Source organism: Saccopteryx leptura, chromosome 9 (assembly GCF_036850995.1).
Source record: "Saccopteryx leptura isolate mSacLep1 chromosome 9, mSacLep1_pri_phased_curated, whole genome shotgun sequence".
Taxonomy (NCBI): Eukaryota; Metazoa; Chordata; class Mammalia; order Chiroptera; family Emballonuridae; genus Saccopteryx; species Saccopteryx leptura.
Window position 1 is genome coordinate 51,080,227 of NC_089511.1, and position 21,331 is coordinate 51,101,557.

The window sequence follows — 21,331 nt, forward strand, 5'->3', positions numbered from 1 at the left end:
TCTGGGCGACTACTGCAGCAGGGGGCCCCTCAGCTTTAGTACCTTTTCTGGCCAAGGCCTTCTAACAGGTGTCAATCTACAGGATTATCACCTCAAACTACCTTTTTGAAGTTCATCATAGGGAACCCTTTTTATGTTAATCTACTGAAATGTTACATCAAGCCACTTTTAAGATGTTCCTAGGGAAGCTTCTTGTTTATGTTAACTTACAGAGTTATGACATCAAGCCACTTCTTATCTATATATAACTTCACACACACATTAATTGGGTGGGCCCTGCTTAAAAGTCAGAGTCGGTTTATCATATTTGTACACACTACATTAATTCCTATCCCGATGGCACAATTTTATTTAATTTCCTTAATTTATTTTAATATTATATCTTAATTACTTTTATATATCTTCCATATTTTTCTATATTTCTATATATTTAATTACTATAACCTTATATTACTGCAACATTTAATCTCCCTCTTCCTCATTATAGAAATTATGAGATATTTTGGTATATTGTATCCATGTAGGTGAAGTTGAAATAGAAGCCAATTGTAATTTTCTGAGTTTTATAAGTACAAATCCCTTTAGGAGGAAAAGTGTCACTAACATATGTGAATGGACTAAGAAGGATGTGCTCAACGGGTGGTCGCTAAACTATTTGTGTCTTAATCTCTTATTGCCATCCATGTAATAAAACTGAAGCTTTGATAACAGAGCAAGCAATCAGCTATAAAATTCTTCAGCATATAATTTTATTCTAATTTGTGTGAGAGAAGGACATTTTAATCCCTATTTTAAAAATGCCTTCTCTCCTTTTTTTTTTTTTTTTCCCAGTCAGTTGTCTGGATGAGGCAGGGATTATAGGTGCTTTTTATATAATGGCTGTGGAGGAATTAGATAGAAAATGTACTTTCTATAGCTCAACTCCTATTTAGATGCATAAAGAATAGTAGCATTGGTGTAAGGTATATATAGACATTTTGGCTTGTGATGGCATTATGTAGTTTTTTGTTTGTTTGTTTCAGGGGTCTCAAACTCAGGCCCGCGGCCCGCAGACTGGCCCGCAGACTAATCCATGAAGTTTGATTAGTCTGCTGGCTGCACAAAATTGGTGGGCGGGCCGCATGTGGCCTGCGGACCGCGAGTTTGAGACCCCTGGTAGCTGATTGGTCTCTAAATTAGTAGTATTTCGAAGCTTTAAGGGGAATATTGTCCTTAATTTGCACTCCCTGAATGCCTGCAGGGCTTCCACAGAGCCTCCATAGAGCCTCTGTAGAGTACAGGTGTGGACCCTTGGCCTATAAAGATGGAATGACTAGCATGTGCTCTTCCCCAGTCCTTTCCTGGCTATAAAAGGAGGGCAGGAGGCTTGAGAACGGTTTTGGCCTGGCTTGTCTTCTTCCCATTCAGGTGATATGCATTTTTGTTCTTTCGATTTATTATACTTGGTCTTTTTTGTCTGAACTGTCTGTCCTTCCTGGTCCTGAATACATCAGAATGTACCAATGTTTGGGGTACATTGGAAACCATGTTGTTGCTTACTCAGTTCTTCATGTATCCACCATGACTTACTGTACCAGGTACCATTCTGGGATTTGGGTGTGGTGTGGTGAGCAAGTTAACTTAAGAATCATGAGGTGGGAATTTCAGAATCATCAACAGGTAATTTTATCCCGGTGGGATCTGTGCCAAGCACTATAAAGGGGGCTGGGAGTGATTTGGATGCCTGATCCCTATTCTCTTTTTATTGATTCTAAGTACGTTGTGCAGATACCATTCGTATTCCTAGGATACTTTCTTAAGAATCTTAGGATCCTGGCTAATGATATAGAAAGAACCTTTAAATACAATGACTAACTCCTGGAGGAAACTGAACAGGTACCAAAATATAAGGTTTGAATTGGTTTGCCCACTAACCATGACTTTTCAGCAAATAATTCAACTTCTCTAATCATCAGTCATTTGTAAAAACAAAGACAGTTACTCCTTTGCAGAGTGTTTGGAAGACTAAGAGAGTCTATCTGTAATGTTTTTAGTTTTTTTCCCCACCTCAGTCCCCGGCTATAGCTAGTGTGGAGTAATTATCAGCTACTGTGCTGTTGATTATGTACTGCCTGTGGAAGGACAAGCGTAAGAAGAAAGGGAAGGAGTTCCCGTCTTTGGTTTATGTGTGCATCTGTGTTTAAGTATATCAACACCAGCTGTGGAGTTCTACCATTTGTACGTTTGTATTCTGTTGTATACCTAATGAAGCTTCAGTTCTCCCAAATCAGCATGCCTTTAAAGATACGTGCTGAATAAATGAAATTAAGCGCAGCTCATTGGTTTCTGCTTCCTCCTGAGGTGCCTTGGGGAAGGGTGTGACTTGCATTGCATCCATTGAGTTTAAGCAAGACATTTTAAATGGACTTTAACATCGTTGGTCACACTGAAAAATGGTTCTTAGGGAATTCTTACAAATGAATGGGGTAACTGAAGGTATGCTAATCCCAATTAGCTTTAATAGTTGGATATAATATTGCTGTCACATGCTGGATGTGAGCCTCACAACCAACAGACAGGTTTGATTTGGTTTTCTGGAGTCTTGATTTAAGATGGTACTTAGGTGAGATTAAATAATGTGTGTAAACTTTGTCACCTGAACACAGTGTACACTCACTTGCCTATACATAAGCTGTTCAGCTGTCACTAGAGACTTGTAAGGTAAATTCTTTTATCCCCATTACAAGAGTAAGGAATGTAGTTTTCAGAAGAGTTAACTGACTTGCCAGAGGTTTACCCAATCAAGGTTACCAGTAATTGAATCAGAACCTCGAGCTTGTTACCGAATTTGGAACACCTGGATCTGATCTCGGTTTTACTTTAGTTTTCTTTTGAGGCTGAACAAGTAACTGCTGTGAGCCTGTTTTCTGAACTAGGGTAGTCTCTTTCTAAGGGTAGTTTGGCTCACATGAGATAATCACACATAGGTAGATAGTCTTATTGTCCAATGTTACATGTAATGTCGGTGATTGAGGCCAAGTAGGTCCATATTGGATTCAGGCAGACGGTAGAGGAACTGTGGAGCCAGAAAGCTTCAGGCCATTCCCATTTAATAGAGTCTCGCAACACCAGACAACCAAACAGGCAGGGAAAAACCTCTTCTCATGGCAGTCTGTGAACGGACAGCAAAAATGACCCCTCATATGCATGCAGGCAATCTGCAATTCTTCATTGGTACCAAGGGAAAGTACCTGTAGCCTTATATAGACTATATACATGTGGCTCTGCTGCGTGCTGAAGCACTAAGCAGGCAAAGTACAAGCTAGCAAGTCTAACACAGCTGTTTCCCCAACACTATACAAATATAATAAATTTGTGACATCCAAACTTAGCTTCAAGTTTAATTGTAAATGCTTTATCTGGTGGCTATTATTTATCTTGTATCTCCCTATTTTCCTGTACATTTTAATTATACCACACACCTTTCTGAAAAGCAGAAACCATATATTTTAAACCATTATGTACAGTGACAGTGAATAGATGATTTCTAACATAAACATAAAAAAGAGAGTGGAGGGAGGTGGAAGAGGGTATAGGGGTGTTGATCAGTGATGGGAGGAGTCTTGGGATGGTGAAAACAATACAATATACAGATGGTGTGTTCTATAGTTGTATACATGAAAGCTATATAATTTCATTAACCAATGCCACTCCAATAAATTCAAGAAAAAAGAAAAATAATCTATGTAATGCCAGTGGTCAAGGCCAAGCAGGTCCACATTGGATTCAGGCAGAAGGTAGAGGAACTGCAGAGCCAGGAAGTGTTGGGCCAAACCCTTCTATTGGAGGCTCGCAGAGACAGGTGAGTGAATAAACAAAGGAAGACCACTTTTCTGCAGTGGAGGGCAAGGGATCAGGAAAACCCGCCCCTCCCGGTGGCAGCTGAGGGAATGGGGAACCACACCTCTCAGTGGCAGGAGAGCGTCTGGGAGAATCGCCAGCTGGCTTTCTGCCACATGCTAATGCACTAATCATGCAAAGCACTTGCAGCCAGGAAACCAGTGAGCAAGCCTAACAGCTGTTTTCCCCACAATATATAAAAATAAACTTGGTAAAATAATTACAGTTAAGTTTCTAGAAGCCTGGAACATACTAAGCATTTAAATAGGTGGTAAATAAAGAGATTGGTTTTTTTTCCTGCTAAGTAGCTGCCTAGAAGTCATATTTTAATAAGTGCTTTAGATCAGTTGTTCTCAGTGGGAGTGACCTCTCCCTTCCCCATAGGAAACAATTGGCAGTGTCTGATGACATTTTTGGCACAATAGAATGAAAGGGATGCTACTGTCATCCAGTTTGTAGAGGTCAGAGATTTTACTAAATATTCCATGATGTGCAGTACAATCACCACAACAGAGAATTATCTCGCCAAAAATGTTCATTGTATAGAGGCTGAGAAATCCTGTACTAGATTAAAAACCTTGCTACACAACGGGGCCTTGGATCAAAGATAGTGGTCTCACCTGGGAGCTTCTTAGACTTAGACTCTCAGGCCCTGCCCTGACCTACCCTAGAGTCTTCATTTAATAAGATCCCCAGGTGATTTGTATGAATATTAATGTTTGGAAAGCACTGGTTGCAAGTAATCTCTTTTTAAAAAATACTTATTTTAAGACTTACAAAAAAGTTGTATAGATAGTACAGAGTTCCAATATACTCTGCACCCAGTTTTCTCTATGACAGACATCTAATATTAATATGGTAAATCTGTTCACAATTAATGAATAAGTATTGATTAGTAACTAAAACTAATACTTTATTCCTATTTTGTTAGACTTCTAACTAACATTCTTTTTCTGTTCCCGGGTCCTCTTGATGATACTACTTTATATTCTTCATGTCTTCTTAGACTCCTCCGGGCTGTGACTGTTTCTCAGACTTCCTTGTCTTTTGATTAACTTAACAGTTTTGAAAATATTGGTCAGATATTTTGTAGAATGTTTCTCAATTGGGATTTGTCTACTTTTTGTCATAATGATACCAAGATTATGTTGTTTTTGAAGGAAGATCAGAGAAGTAAATGACCATTTTTATCACATCATATCAAGGGTACGTAACTATCAGCAAGACTTATCACTGGTTATGTTTTCTTGGTTAAGATTATTTTTGGTTAATATTTTTATAGCTTACATTTATTCCTTAAAACTTCTTATGTATTCCTGATATTCCATTTATTTTGATAGTTTATGTTTGTAGCTTACATTTACTCCATTCAAATTTGCTTTACTAGCCATTCAAGGCTCTATCCCACAATATCAGCCTTCTGCTTGGGAATTCTGAAGGCCTTAGTCATTACAATTTTTAAAATTATAATGCATGAGAAACTTCAAATTATAAATTTGTAAATGAACCATTTCACAGGTTAAATAATGTACTTGGTTTTCTCTAGGGAAATATCTATATTGTAGTAAAGGGCAAATCTGATGACTCAAATGCGCTAAAAACTATCTGGAATCAACAACTAGTTGGGAATTAGTTTTTGAAAAATGAAAAACCAATCAAATTAGAAATTTCAGGTCTGAATTCTGAAACATATTAGATATTGTAGTCAAATGGCTCGTTTTAAGAAAGATTTTTCTCCCTTTACAAAATATCTTTTGACTTTCCCCTCCTGGTGTGGTAGGGCCATACCCTAGGAGCTGGGAGATGAGAGGTCATGGTTCCTGCACTGATACCCATGTCGTAAGCAGATAGTAGCTCTAACGACACCATGGCTCAATCTCTTTCTCAGATTTAAACAATGTGTGTGGCAGCTGTGTTAGGCTTGCTCACTGGTTTACCAGCTGCAATCCCTTTGCCTGATTAGTGCATGAGCATGTGGCAGAGGCACATATGCATAGCCTATATAAGGCTATGAGTGCTTGAGCTCCAGAGAGATGGATTGTGAATGTGCAGATTGCCTGCCCGCCACTGTGAGGGGCCATTTTGCTGTTTGTTTGCCTGAGAGGCAGTTTTCCCTGCCTGTGTGCTTGTCCACTGTTGTGAGACTTTATTAAGTGGAATGGCCCAATGCTTTTCAGCTCCACAGTTTTTCTACTGTCTTCCAAATTCAGTGTGAACCTGCCTGGCCTTGGCCACTGGCATTTCAAACAATTATTTCTAATCTATGCACTTTAATTGTGCTAAGATAGAATAACATAAAAAGATGTTATAAAATCCACCTCACTATAAGTTACAACCATTAATTTTTACCACTACTAGACCAATACAGCACAAATCTTAGTTCCTGTCCCATACCTAGTATCTCTAGCTTTGCATTGGTAGCTTTGCTATCTTATCACTGTAAGGTATTTTTCCCCACCGAGGAAGAAGGAAGGGGCGTAACCACCAACTGTGGAATAGTAAAGGCTTTATTTAGTACAGAGCGTCTCTTGGAGGAGATTCACTGGCCCGGAAGATGGAGGTCAGGAAAATCACACATGGAGAAACCGCATGGGCAAATTTAAAGGTGTCCTCTAGGGAAGTCGGGCTAATGTGACGTAGCAAAATCTCACTGGCTGACAGTCGCTTTTTTCCCAAGGGGTCCTCTAGGGAAGTCAGGCTAATGTGACATAGCAAAATCTCACTGGCTGACAGACAGTCGCTTTTTTCCCAAGGATTCCTGGGAAGTTTCTTTTGGCATGCTTGGTTGTGGGCGGTCCTAGCCTGAGTTCCCCACATGACCTTTCCCCATTGCCCACCACCCTACAATCACAGTTCTCTGCTCCGAACTGGAGGACCCCTGTCCTATCTAGAGACCTCAGCTTGGTGATCTATTTAAAAATTAAAATACCTGTGGGCCACCAAATAGAGTCAGGACCTATAAAAGTAGCTTTACAAATGTTCTAGACACGTAAATCCTCCTCAGCAAAGAATAAACTAAAATTTTAGCATTGTAGATGTAAATATTTACTACAACTTCTTGAAGACTCTCAAGGGCAGGATGCTCTTCTCTGAGATTTCCAAGCTGGAATGTGAAAACCCAGGAGCCATTCTGGACCAATGGACTCTGAAAACTGCTTTCTTATATCTGTGCAAGTGACATATCAAAGGAGTCGGTTTGAATAGTGGGAAGAAGGTCTCTAATACGAACAAAATGCTAGCTTTGACCCTATACATTCTTACAGAAAATTTTTTGCTGAACTTGGAGAATCCTTTAGATCAGCTGCATTTAAAATGAAATACTAAAAAGTAGATTTAACTTCCACAATCTATTTAATTTTCTTTTTAAGTAAACATTTTCAAATCTTGTAATCATGAATTGGACTCGAACTTGAAGCTATGCCGGATCACTTTGCAGATGAACGCTGAAACCGCGGAAAGTTAAAGGTCTTTTATAATCAGCTTCATCTTTACTGAGACAGGACAAAAATAAAACTCTTTTGACATGAACTATAATGTTACCCAATTTTTCATTTTGCAGCTTTTCTTCAAATACTAGTATAGCCTGATTTTTTAAGTAAAATTCTATGCCAAATATACACTTCTCTGGGTAAAGCATAGGCAATAATATCTTTGAGGGTTTATTTTACTTTGGTATTTTTTATATGGGAAGTAAATGCCACAATTATTTTGTCTTGGGAAATATTAAGGTTGATGGGAAACCAGAGCTTTCAAGGAGATTGCATGAGGGAATGAAGCACCAGAACTACTTTAATATTAACATGCATAAAGCAAAATATTTTGAGGGAAAGTTATCCAAACTCAATTATGACTATAAACACACAACATCTATTCAATATTGGAATTCGAATTTTCTGATCATTGTAAATTATCTCATAATAACATTGGCCTCAAGTGTTGCTATAAGCCAAAATATCAAATCATCATGTTTGTTTATCTAATACTTCCACTATGGTAAAATACTATAGTACTTCTCTGATTAAAGAATCTTGCTAGAGTTACTTTTCCGGGAAAAATAAATGTCAACTAAAGAAGTTGCAAGAGGACAACTAAGACAACCAAAAAGGTGAAAATTCCAGCAGAACAATTTTGGGAGCTCTATTTCCAGTAAATGAAACTGGAACGAACGGAAGATTGAAGCCTTTCAAATGACTGAGCATGTCCTGTTCTGATATTAGATGGTGATTATAGTAGGTGGTTTATTGAAGGCCTAATAGCTAGTATTTTATTCTTATGTAGACAATCTCAACTTTATATTTTTGTCAGTTTAGCTCTTGCTCACCCTGATGTCTTATGAATTTATGAATGAGAAACTAAAGTAGGGGATAAGTGAATACCACAGTTGGATAGTCTAACACTTCTTCATTTGTCAATTGCCTTTCTCTATGTAAACATATATTTCCATTTTTAGCAATGCTTTTTGTATGTTTCAAAATCCTATTGATAATGATTTTCTTAGCATAAAGTCCAGAATGGTTATGCTCTTATTCTACACTGGCTGCTCTGGTGATAAGGGGCATACTTATTCCGCAGTGTAGAGGGGACAAGGAGTGATCCTGCCCTGCCAGGCACTGGTCTTCATCCTTCCAAAAGAGCAGCACTGCAGTGGCAAGAAACAAAATGGAACTCTACAGGTAGCAGGTCTGAGTTCTAGTTTGGATTCTCTTATAGCAGGATTTTGTCCTTTCTCTTTTATCAAGTTGTTGAGATTCCTGGCATATATTTCTTTCTTATTTGTCAGATCAAGGGTTGAACATTAAGACCTTAAATGTGTATTTTAACCCTAACATTTGAGGACTGCAAGAAATGGCTCTCCTCAGTTATTTTCCTGTTCTCATCCTTTCTAATTCAAATTTATAATTTTGTCTCTTATATTTTTTACTTTTTACCTTTGAGTTCAGCACCCAGACTCTTGCCTGGAGGCTATTTATTTCAGATTTCAACAGCTCTTTCCTACATTCACAGAAACACATTAGAATTGAATTTTTTAATTTTACTAAACTCCCTAGTTGAAACTAATCTGAGTTATTCTCAGTCTAACATGAGGGTTTTACTGTTTTCATTAGTGTTGCCCGAAAAGAGTCTGAATATTAATTTACTCACTAAAGTTCACTTGCTCAGTATGTGAATGGACAGTGAGTTAATCTGCTATTCAAAATTTGAGAATCCACTCTAAATCAAGCTTTGTGCTGAAAAGTTTTTTGAAACAACTTTTACCACTGTCAATTCTAAAACACTGTACTTACTAAAAAATTTTGTTTTAAAGATTTTAAAGAAAAATAAATTCCACTTTGGATTATCTTAATTTAATCACATAGTTAACTTTTAATAGCAATTCTATTTTAGAATCACAGTGCTATAGTAGTATTTAGTGATACCACCCCACTTATGATCCTCATTTCTAAAAGCTGGTAATATGACTACAACATAAAAATATTTTAGGACATCTTTTTTTTTTTCCTGAACAGTATAAATATGAGTTAATTTATCTATGATGTTTAACATTGGTAAACAACTTTTAATCTTAGAATAAAATTTTTAAATGGATTTACTTAATAAGCTTACTTATAGGGGTCTGTCGGGGAAACAGCTGTTAGGCTTGCTCGCTTGCACTTTGCATGATTAGTGCGTGAGCACGTGGCAAAGCCATGTGTGTGTAGCCTGTGTGAGGCTACAGGTACCTTCCCTTTGCGCAGACCGCTTGCCCACCACTGTGAGGGCCCATTTTGCTGTTTGTTCACAAGCTGCCAGGAGAAGCGGTTTCCCCCTGCCTGTTTGCTCATCCGCCATTGCGAGAATATAATAAACGAGTTGGCCCAATGCTTTCTGGCTCTGTAGTTCCTCAACCATCAGCCCAAATCCCATGTGAATCAGCCTGGCCTCGGCCACCAGCGTTACAGGGTCCTGGACCTGTTGCTTAAAATAAATGAGGAGTACTCATGAGTTTTAGGAGACATACATTTTTTAAATAGATTTTATTGATTGACTTTATGGGGGAAGGGAATGAGAAGTATCGACTCATAGTTGTTTCACTTTGGTTGTTCACTGTTTGCTTGTTATATGTGCCTTGTACAGGCAAGCCCAGGGTTTCAAACTGGCAACCTCAGTATTCCAGATTAATACTCTGTCCAGAGCACCACCACAGGTCAGGCAAGAGAAATATTTATATATTTCTTTAACTGGGAGAATGAAGTGTCTGCCTTTGTCAGAATACTGATGAGGCCCTGGCCGGTTGGCTCAGCGGTAGAGCGTCGGCCTGGCGTGCAGGGGACCCAGGTTTGACTCCCGGCCAGGGCACACAGGAGAAGCGCCCATTTGCTTCTCCACCCCCCCTCCTTCCTCTCTGTCTCTCTCTTCCCCTCCCCACAGCCAAGGCTCCATTGGAGCAAAGATGGCCCGGGCGCTGGGGATGGCTCCTTGGCCTCTGCCCCAGGCGCTAGAGTGGCTCTGGTCGCAAAAGAGCGACGCCCCGGAGGGGCAGAGCATCGCCCCTGGTGGGCGTGCCGGGTGGATCCTGGTCAGGCGGATCCTGGTCGGGCGCATGCAGGAGTCTGTCTGACTGTCTCTCCCCGTTTCCAGCTTCAGAAAAAAAAAAAAAAATACTGATGAATTTCTATCCAAATAAAAGCATTTTCATTAGTAGAAAAAATGTCATTTCTCCTTAAACAATAACAACCAAAAGTAGTTCTGGTTATATTGCCAAGCCCCAGTTAGTGGTTTAACACAACTTATCTCACAGTTCTGTGGGTTGCCTCTCTGCCTGTTTTTCTGAACAACGTTTTATTTGAATACAGCCATGCTTAGACATCTGCATGTTGTCTAGGGCTGCTTGCTCGGTATAACAGCAGAGTCAAGTAGCTACAACCGAGACTAGATGACCTACAAAGCTTAGACTATTTTCAGTTTGTTCCTTTACAGAAACATTTTGTCAACCACTGCCTTAATATCTTCATGTTTTAAAAGAACATTATTCACTGAAGACGTTTGCTAATAATTACACAACTTTAAATTGTTATTGTCTGTCAATGTTTCCTATTGCTTTTGACCCTAGGCAATATGCCAGTTCAAATCGATGCCATGGTTCTGTCATGGTTCTCTGATACCAATCATTTCCACAAAAGTTAACTTGTTTTTATTTTCAAAATAGAAGCCTTTCCTTCTGTCACTACCTCAAATGTGGACTACCTTTTGTTTATAGGATTACATGTTTGTTGTATCAGACATTGTATGTGTTACAGTGATTCTCAAGCCCAAACTGCCAGCAAGTAGAAAGAGCCTTGGTAGTGTAAAGAACTACAGAAATCAGCACCCCGCCCTCGAAAACCGGCTTTACTTGACCTGGGCTCAGGAATAGGCATAAGTATTCAAAAATTTAACTGTATTTTCCTAAAGAAGATGTATTTTTCTAGCATTTATTTAGCACCTCAAGTCTATTTTCAGATCAAATTGGAGTCACTTCTTTATAACAGATGGATATATTGTTATTAATATATAATATAATTTTATTAATTTATAGAAGATAAAGTGCTTTACTTTTGATTTAATTGGCCCCTTAAAATGTCCTATTGTAAATTAGGGCTTTTTTCTTCTTCTTCTTTTCTAAGTGAAAGGAGGGGAGACAGACGGGCATGCGCCCTGACCGGGATCCACCTGGCAACCCCCATCTGGGGCCTATGCTTTGCCCATCTGGGGCCGTGCTAGCAACTGAGCTATTTTTAGCTACTGAGGTGGAGGCTCCACAAGCCATCCCCAGTGCCCTGGGCCAATGAGCTCTAACCAATTGAGCTATGGCTGCGGGAGGGGAAGAGACAGAAAGAGAGAACTGGGAAGGGGTAGGGTGGAGAAGCAAATGGTTGCTTCTCCTGTGTGCCCTGACCAGAAATTGAACCTGAGACATCCACATACTGGACCAATGCTCTACCACTGAGATAACCTGCCAGGGTCTAAAATAGTACATTTTAAAGGGCTAGTTCAATTGCTAAGTTTTCTTAAGAGAAGACAAAATACCCTTTTTTGGGAATAGGGGCTACTTTCTTATATAAAGAACTATGAACAGTGTAAGAGAAAAGAGGAGAAGAAATAAATGGTGATGGGCACAGGGGGAATTTTAACCAGTATATCAGTTGCATATTGTGGCATCTGGAACCAACTAGTATGAGAAATGACTCTGACATGGTGAGGTCTGGAATATAGTGAGGCTGGAGGACTCTGGAAAGTAAAAGCCAAGGACGGAAAAGTGAACCGTATCTTCCTTTAGACAGGGTGCTTTGGGGGATTTATATTTGAAGGTCAAGATTTGGAGAGGGAAATGAAAATCACAGCAAAAGGTAAAGGTCGAATGTAAAGAAAAAAAATGAATTCTGTTACTGCCCTGACCAGTTCATCTTGTAGGTGAAATCCCATGTGACTGGGGAATACAAATTTAAAGCTGCTACTAGCTCTTCCTCTAATTAGCCTGACGTGATCCCTGAAAATGGTTCACTATTCACTTGACCCAGGAAACAGGACAAAATCACGCAAGTCAAGAGGTTTAAATCTTTGTGTTCACTTTAAAAAGAATGTGTGAAACTGCCCAGGCCATGAAGAGTATGCATATCCAAGTATCTGAAGGATGTCCCTTTTGTATGCCAGTTTGCTTTTACATTGGTAGAGTTAGTAGGTCTGCCCAGGCCAAACAATGGAGCTGGCTGCCATGTTGGCCCAAAGAGATTACTGAATTTTGGCTGCACATGCTTAGAAATGCAGAATAATACTGAGTTTAAGGGATTAGATGTTGATTCTCTGGTCACTGTGTACATCCAGGTGAACAAAACTCCCAAGATGTGGTGCAGAACTTACAGAGCTCATGAGTGACTCAATCCTTACATGAGCTCTCCCTACCACATTGAAAGGATCCTTGCTGAAAGAGAGCAGTGTTCCTAAACTGGAAGATGAGATTGCACAGAAGCAAAAGATACCCCAGAAGCAACTAAAGAAACAAATCTTTATGTCCCAAGAATAAATTCAGCATAAAGTAAAGGTTAATAAAAGAAAAAAAAATAAAGCAAGCTGCTACTAAGTAAGTCAAATGAGATGTTTCAGTCCTAGTTAAATTATTTAATCATAGTATGCAAAGAATCTGCCTTTATCTGCAGATAATAAGAGAAGACAAAGCAAGCTCATTTCTAAGAGGCAGCATGTTGGATACTTTCTGCAAATGTAAGATTAGGCATACTAATTTGATAACAGATATAATTTCAGATTGTAATAATATTTTCATATTTAATTAGACTGAAATCTTCAGCTGCTGGTATGAATGTAGTACATTTTCTGCCAAAGTAATTCTTCTATCATGCATTATTTATAATGTGACACCAGTATTGTTTTTGTTTCACAAAAAAGATACACAAAACATTTCTTTTTTTTCTCCTAAGGACTTTAAAAACCTAAAAAAGAAATTAGCTAATTGTAGAAAGATGTGATCTGTTGAAAAACCAAATGTGTGTGTTGGGGATTTATCTTGAGAGGGGTTCTAAAAAGAAATAAGCGTGGCTAAGAATGTACGTGAAAAGTTGGTCTCTGTTGATGATTCTTCAGAGGGATGATGCTTAGAGATGTGGAAAGGTTAACTAAAGCATATTAAAAATTTTAAGAGTTTATTTGAGAAAAAAAACTAAATAGAGCAGCATCTATTTGAATTTGGCAGATAGAAAGGAGCTTCTAGAAGCTGCACAAAATAACAGATTTATAGGCAGAAAAGAGAGGGAAGAAAGAAGTCATGTCAGATAAAAACATAAGTTGATTGTTGCAAAGTGGCTTTCCTTTAGGAGGTGGTAGGGGCCTGTCAGGTAGATGACTTCACTTATGCTAATCAGGTGATTCTAGACGGACTGTTTTAAGACTCCATTTATGGGAGAGCTGAAACTGTAATTAAGTCTGTTGGGTGATGTGAGGGTTAGCATAAGTGACTGCATTTGGGGCCCATCTTGTTTCTAACAAGGCATGAAGAAGAATGTTACTTTCTGAGAGGATGTAAACATTCTGCACAGTCAATATGGTAGCCATGTTTGATGAGTGGCTAGTGCAGCTAAGAAAATGAATGTTAAATATTATTGATTTTTAATTAACTTATACTAAATAGGCCCATGTGGCAAATGACTAATATATGGGAGAGCACAACATAAAGAAAATAAAATCTACTTGAAAAGGAAGATATGAAGATTCAAAACAGTTGTTGTCCATTATTATAGTGATAATTTCCCCCACCAAAAAAAAGGTGTGTTTTGAGGTAAATTTTTTGTTGTAATCACCACAGATAAAAATGGACACATTTTTCTTCCTAGTGACTCATTTTATTAATGTGGAAATCATGGTAATAAAATTAACCTTTAATAATTAATATATATAGCCTATCAAAGGAACAGATATCATAATTATTCCATGATTAGGAAAAGCATTTTTCTATACTCTAGTTTACCAAACTTGATGTAATATCCTCTGTAACCTTTAGATTAAATATAACAGAAAACAATGAACCAGAGTTAGTCACAAGGGATATCTCATCAAGTAGTTAATTTGTAGAAAAATTTTATTTTTTCAATTTGAACAGATGGCCTATTCATTAAAATTCAAAAGTAGATAATTACTTGATTCCAGTATTTTTAGCAAAAGGACATTTTATAACATTATATTTGGGTAAAACTCATCAGCCTTAAAATGTCTTGTGTGGCTGGACACATAATTCTCCACTGTCTATAACTGCCTGCCATGCAAACTGAATAAATCCGTTAAAAACGGCCTGCAGTTCTTCAGCACTAGAACACTCGCTTAAAACATTGCTGATCTCTCTGGAAAAATATCTGCACAAGCATTTAATCAGCAAATGTTTATCATTCTTGTACTGGGCATTTGAAACTAGGATATGTATTTGAAAGATTTTCCTGGCCCTTAAGAAGAGGAGTCTAATGGTAAATATTCATTGATTTAAATAACTTAGGTTTTCTTTCAGTTGAGTGATATTCTTCAATTTTTTTCTCATTTAAGTAGTTTAATAAAAGTAGATACTTAGTAAATTTGTGACAGAATATTCATATGATTAATAAATCTCTGTATGATAAATGTGCTATAGATGGTACCAGTTTCTTGTCCAATGATATGTTCATGCTGGTTTTTCTTACTTCCTAAAGCCTGATATATATATGCATGTGCTGGTTCATGCTGGTTTTTCTTACTTCCTAAAGCCTGATATATATATGCTGGTTTTTCTTACTTCCTAAAGCCTAATATATATATATATATATATGTGTGTGTGTGTGTGTGTGTATAAGCATGTATATATATATATGTGTGTATATACATGTATGTATGTATATAAGTATGTGTATATGTGTGTGTGTATATTATCTACATAAGGTCTCCTTCTACTCTAAATACATAAAATGAGGAGACAGTTATATATTTGCCTAATTTCCCTCTTTGCCAGGAAGTGTGGAGTAAAGCTTATCCTTTATTACTCTGGCTTTTCTTACCTATAAATTTATGAATTTTAGGTCTATTTCCTCTTCTTCCTTTCTTTATATCATAGTTCTTGGCTGTATCTCTGTATATAGTTTTTTTTTATTGTATTTACTCTAAATCTGTGTGTATGTGTGTGTGTGTGTGTGTGTGTGTGTGTGTGTGTGTGTGTGTCAGATGGAGAGGGAGAAACAGAGAGGGACAGCTAGGTAGGAAGGGAGAGAGGTGAGAAGCATCAGTTCTTTGTTGTGGCACCTTAGTTTTCCATTGATTGCTTTCTCATATGTACCTTGACCAGGGGGCTACAGAAGAGTGAGTGACCCTTGCTTAAGCCAGCGATCTGGCGCTTCAAGCCAGCAACCTTTGGGCCAGTGACTATGGGGTCATGTCAGTGATCCCACACTCAAGCCGATGATCTTGGGGTTTCAAACCTGGGTCCTCTGCATCCAAATCAACACTCTATCCACTGTGCCACCACCTGGTCAGGCTCCAAATCTTTTCTAAAATACATTCATCACTTTCTTATGAATTTCTACAATGCATTAGTTTTCAGAAAACATTTTAGAGTTTCTACAAACTGTTTTAAGATTAAAGAATATAAAGTTTATATTCTTCGCATGAACCAAACTATGTAAAGGCTACCTTGCCACATTGAATTTTAAATCAAAAGAAAACAACTATCCTCATCCATTAGGTTTGATTTTCATCTTCCCTTTCAGGCTTTGTTCTTTTATTTCATTTTATTCTAACATTTTTATTCATCTGGATCTTACCCTTTGCGAAGGATGCCGTGATCACCATAGGCATTTTCTTGACTGTTTCTTGAATATCCTATGGTAAAACCCAAGAGACTAAAAAAATACATTTTATATATGTACATTCCCTGATCTCAGCAGGAGATTCCCATACGAGAAACTTTTTCCTTAGGTGACTGTCACCCAAGGACCCACTGTCAATGCAAGGAGAAGCCTTGCCCAGAGTACAATAAAGTAGTTCACGTCTGCAACCCTTTCCCACAACCCTGCAGGCCATATGTTTTAGAATTCATAACTTCAAGACTTTACAAAACTAACATAGTGCATATACTAACATGTTACATAATACCCCAATTAGAGTCTGGGGTAGCACCTATAATCAAACACATTAACATTTTTGTAGCAAATTGTATAAATAGTCACTTAGGTCAAATAAAGACTCATATTAGTTCAGACCAGATTTTAAAGCCAAATGAGATTAACTCTTGGATCTAGAGAGAAGATAAGGAATTGCGGACCTGAAAGTAACAAATATCATTCTCAACCCTGCCATTCTTCCAGTGACTGTCGATATTCAGTTGATTACCACAACTAAGCCATTCAGGTTCTGCACATAAGGTGTCCGATGAGAATTATCAGCAAGAGTTTACGTCCCTGCAGCTTCAGCTCTGAACAGTTTTCAGGAAAAACATAAGAAAGTTCTCATTACTTATGGCTGAGTAGTATTCCATTGTATACATATTCCACACCTTTATCCAATCTTCTGTTGAGGGACACTTCAGTTGTTTCTATGTCTATGACAACATGGATGAACCTTCAAGATATTATACTAAGTGAAATAAGTAAATCAGAAAAAGCTAAGTAAGAATTATATGATTTCACACATTGGTAGGATATAAAACTGAGACACATAGACATAGATAAAAAGTGAAGTGATTATCGTGGAGGGAGTTAGGGGGAGGAGAATAAAGAGGGACAAATATATGGTGATGGCAAATGATTTGACTTTGGGTGATGGGCACACAACACAATCAACAGTTCAAATGCTATAGAAGTATATACCTGAAACCTATATACTCCTATTGATCAATGTCACCATTAAACTTAATTTCTAAATTAAAAAAAAAAAAGATTAATGGAAAAAAGTTTAAAATGGCCAAAAAATCTTGCAGGTAATCTGAAACACTGAACTGTTATATGTAATGCCTTAATTTACTTTTTCTCTTTGCTACATTGCATCCAATCTCTTAACCTATCTTTCTTCTGTTATCCCACAATTCACTCAGCCTCCATTTCCACTTTTCTCTTTCTGAGCCTTTTCTCAAACTTCCTCCTCCATCACCTACACTGTCTATAATATAACATACATATTCTGTGTACCCCAGAACTAGATATAATTACAGTACTTGAATTTTTTCTAAATCTTTTCAGGAAGTCATACCGAACTCAGTTCTTGGCTATGGTTACTTTGTAAGACTTGTCGGCAACATGCCTGCTTAGAATTGCAAAAAGCTATTTAATTTGTCTATTTTGACTACTCTGCTGAGCATTTCACCACCTTCTAGTTCAAAACTGTAAAATTTGAGATTATAAATGGCTTCTCATTAATATGGTTAGGTAATCATTGTTCAGCACAGGTTCTAATATTCTGGAGGGTATCAGATATGTATACTAAGCGCAGAGGGGGACTAGTAAATATGTTTCTTGACCATTGAAAGAGTGTAGTGTTCAGCAAATGCACATTCATGTTATCCCAGGGATTTCTGTTGTTCGGTGGTCTAAATATGTCTGTCTTTCTGCAAATGAGGATCTTCTCTGGACTTTTTCACATCCCTGCTTTTAATTTATTTTAATGCTGTCTCAAGTACACACAGAAAGGGGAAAGTATTCCTTTTTCCTGAAATTCAGTCACGTTCATTTTTAGGATTGTGACTACATTTTTCACCTGTAGAGCTTGAGAAGCTAATCCTTTTTCATTCAGCAAATAGATTTATTGAGTGCCAGCTTATAATATTTTCTCACAGGTAATGAACAATAGCAACAACAAAATCCTTATCTGTCTCTATGCCACTACTTTCTTGATGTACTAAAAGCAGATCTTTGGTTGTTATATACCAATGATATTTTTAAGAAAATAGAAATATTTACTAATAAATAATTAAGCTATGTTCTCTAATATAAATATATAGCTACATATGTTGTTTATTTATTGGGGGGGTCAATATTTCCTAGGACTTCTTTATATTTTCCACTCACCAGAAACCTGCTCATTGTAGCAGCTTGATTTTAGTTATGGTCAAACTTGCACAACATCCCAAATGGAGTTAAGTAGTTCTATGTCTCTAGTGTTTTCTCATTTCTACAGAATTCTGTTAGTGCAGGAAAAGTCTTTTGATTCTTCTGTGCTTTGTAACAAATAAAATATATGAGAAATATGAAGGACTTTGTAAGCTCTTTTGTCTTTGTCTCACTGAATAACTGTAACTTTATTCTTACTTTATAATTGTGGTGATGTCAACTGGCCCCCTACCATCTTTCATGACTTTATACTTTCCCAAAAGAGACCCAGGATTTCAAAGTTTGTTAAGTGAACATTAAACATAAAGAACCAGGGCTAGTGAACTTTACCTCTACTTTTCCCTCTGAAGCTTTGGTGATTTACAAGGCAGTGTGTCTTTTAGTATTGAAGCATAATTTAAAACCACACTGCACCAAAAGTTTCCTATATTGTATTTTTCATCCTAATATGTTAGGTAGCAGAGTTTTCTTATTATTAAGGTGTATTTTATATCCCAGTTTTATGTAAAAACTCCCTATTGAACAGAAGCACAGCATTTGTTTAACATCTATTTTATTGTCTTCACAACATAAAATACAATCATTTTTTCTTGGATCTGTTGGGAATCATCAATCTGTCTTGAAGCAGAAATAAAATTTTCTGTTTACTTATCTGGGGTATGAGTGTGGTGGGAGAGAGTTTATTTTAAAAAACTAATCAAAAGAATACTTCTGGTCTGGTCTTTATGTGAGGCATTGAGTAGATGAACTAAAATCTGGAGAAACTGAAAAAGAAATAGTAACTTTAATGTCATTTAGAGGTGCTTGAATTCAAAACATAAATTATTTATGACATTTTTAGTTAGGGACAAATTATTCATGAACAGTACCGTCATTAAGAATAGTATTTTTCTATGGGAATTAGTTTCTTAAATTAATTGGTGCTCAGGACTAGTTAGAACTTCACATTCTTTTAAATATTTAAGCCCATTGAGGCTTTATAAAAGTTCCTCAGAAGGGTGATTAATATAAATATGTTGAGTTGAAAGTGGTTTTTAATACCCAAAAAAAAGCTTCATAATTTTATGGTTTCTATTTAAGCAGAATATCTGGTATGTGTTTTGTTTGTTTCTTCCCTTGTGCTGCCTATGACTAGAGTTAATAAATAAACTTCTAAGATGAGAGGCAGACCAAATGGCCAGGGAGACAATTGACATTAGTTGGCAAACAATAAGATGGAATCCATGATGTTAAATTTCTAATGAGTACTCCAACCAGCTAGGATAACTTGTTTTGTTTTTCATTTGCTTTCTCTTTTCTTGCTCAGACAGATTCTGGGCCATCAATGATGGTTGTTAATAGAAATATCTTTGAGGATCAATATTTTCCCATTAAATTTAATTTTCTAAATAAAATTAAAACAAAAAGAATCTATAAGGAACTATAAAATTATTCCATTAGCAGGGGTCCTTTATTTTATTTTTATTTTTTGAGTCCAGGGTCTGTCTCCTATGAAGTTTACTGTCTATGAACCTCTATTTAAAATATTTTTAAAATCTACTACTTTAGATTACCAAGGAAACCAACTAAACTAAAAAAATAAAGTGTTGCCTGGCCTGTGGTGGCGCAGTGGATAAAGCGTTAACCTAGAATGCTGAGGTTGCGGGTTCAAAACTCTGGGCTTGCCCGGTCAAGGCACATATGGGAGTTGATGGTTCCTGCTCCTCCCCCTTCTCTCTCTCTCTCTCTCTCTCTCTCTCTCTCTCTCTCCTGCCATCTCTCTAAAATAAATAAATAAATAAAAAATTTTAAAATAAAAAAAATAGTGTTAAAAATGTGATTCACTAATACATGTGTATTTTTCATTAAAACATTAAATAGTAACTATAATATTGTACCTAATACCTACCATAAGTCCAAAGGAATGATAAGAAAACTATTTTTAAAGTTGTATGCAACAAGAGTGGTAACAAAAAATAATTTCTGTTGGTAACATCGTCACAAGTAGTATTAAACTAACATGGTTTGTTACTATGGAAATGCTACATTTTAATTAGAAGTCAGTAAAAATAAAGATAGATATAGATTAGATGTATAGATATATATTTAAGTTCACAGATCCCCTGATTTCTGTTATGTTAAAAATCTTTGAGACCCTGGCCAGTTGGCTCAGCAGTAGAGCGTCGGCCTGGAGTGCGGGGGACCCGGGTTCGATTCCCGGCCAGGGCACATAGGAGAAGCGCCCATTTGCTTCTCCACCCCCCCCTCCTTCCTCTCTGTCTCTCTCTTTCCCTCCCGCAGCCAAGGCTCCATTGGAGCAAAGATGGCCCGGGCGCTAGGGATGGCTCCTTGGCCTCTGCCCCAGGTGCTAGAGTAGCTCTGGTCGCGGCAGAGCGACACCCCGGAGGGGCAGAGCATCGCCCCCTGGTGGGCAGAGCATCGCCCCTGGTGGGCGTGCCGGGTGGATCCTGATCGGGCGCATGCAGGAGTCTGTCTGACTGTCTCTCCCCGTTTCCAGCTTCAGAAAAATACAAAAAAAAAAAAAAATCTTTGAGTTAGGGTCCTGACCAGCTGGTTCAGTGATAGAGCATCGGCCTAGCATGTGGATGTCCCAGGTTTGATTCCTGGCCAGAGCACACAGGAGAAGCACCCATCTGCTTCTCCACCCTTTCCCCTCTCTTTTCTCTTTGTCTCTTTCTTCTCATCCCACAGCCAAGCCTCCACTGGAAGTTGGCCCAGGCGCTGCGGATGGCTCCATGGCCTCTGCCTCAGGTGCTAGAGTGGCTTCAGTTGCAACAGAGTAATTGCCCCCTGGTGGGCTTGCCAGGTGGATCCCAGTTGAGTGCATGTGGGAGTCTGTCTCTCTGCCTCCCCACTTCTCACTTCAG

The 21,331-nt window shown here is 37.8% G+C and overlaps 1 protein-coding gene across 2 annotated transcripts in view; it reads left to right on the forward strand.

Annotated features, from left to right (window-relative positions):
* The window catches only part of PRKG1 (protein kinase cGMP-dependent 1), a 1,422,417-nt gene that overhangs the window by 467,326 nt on the left and 933,760 nt on the right, over positions 1–21,331 (forward strand). The gene's annotated exons all lie outside the window — the stretch shown is intronic.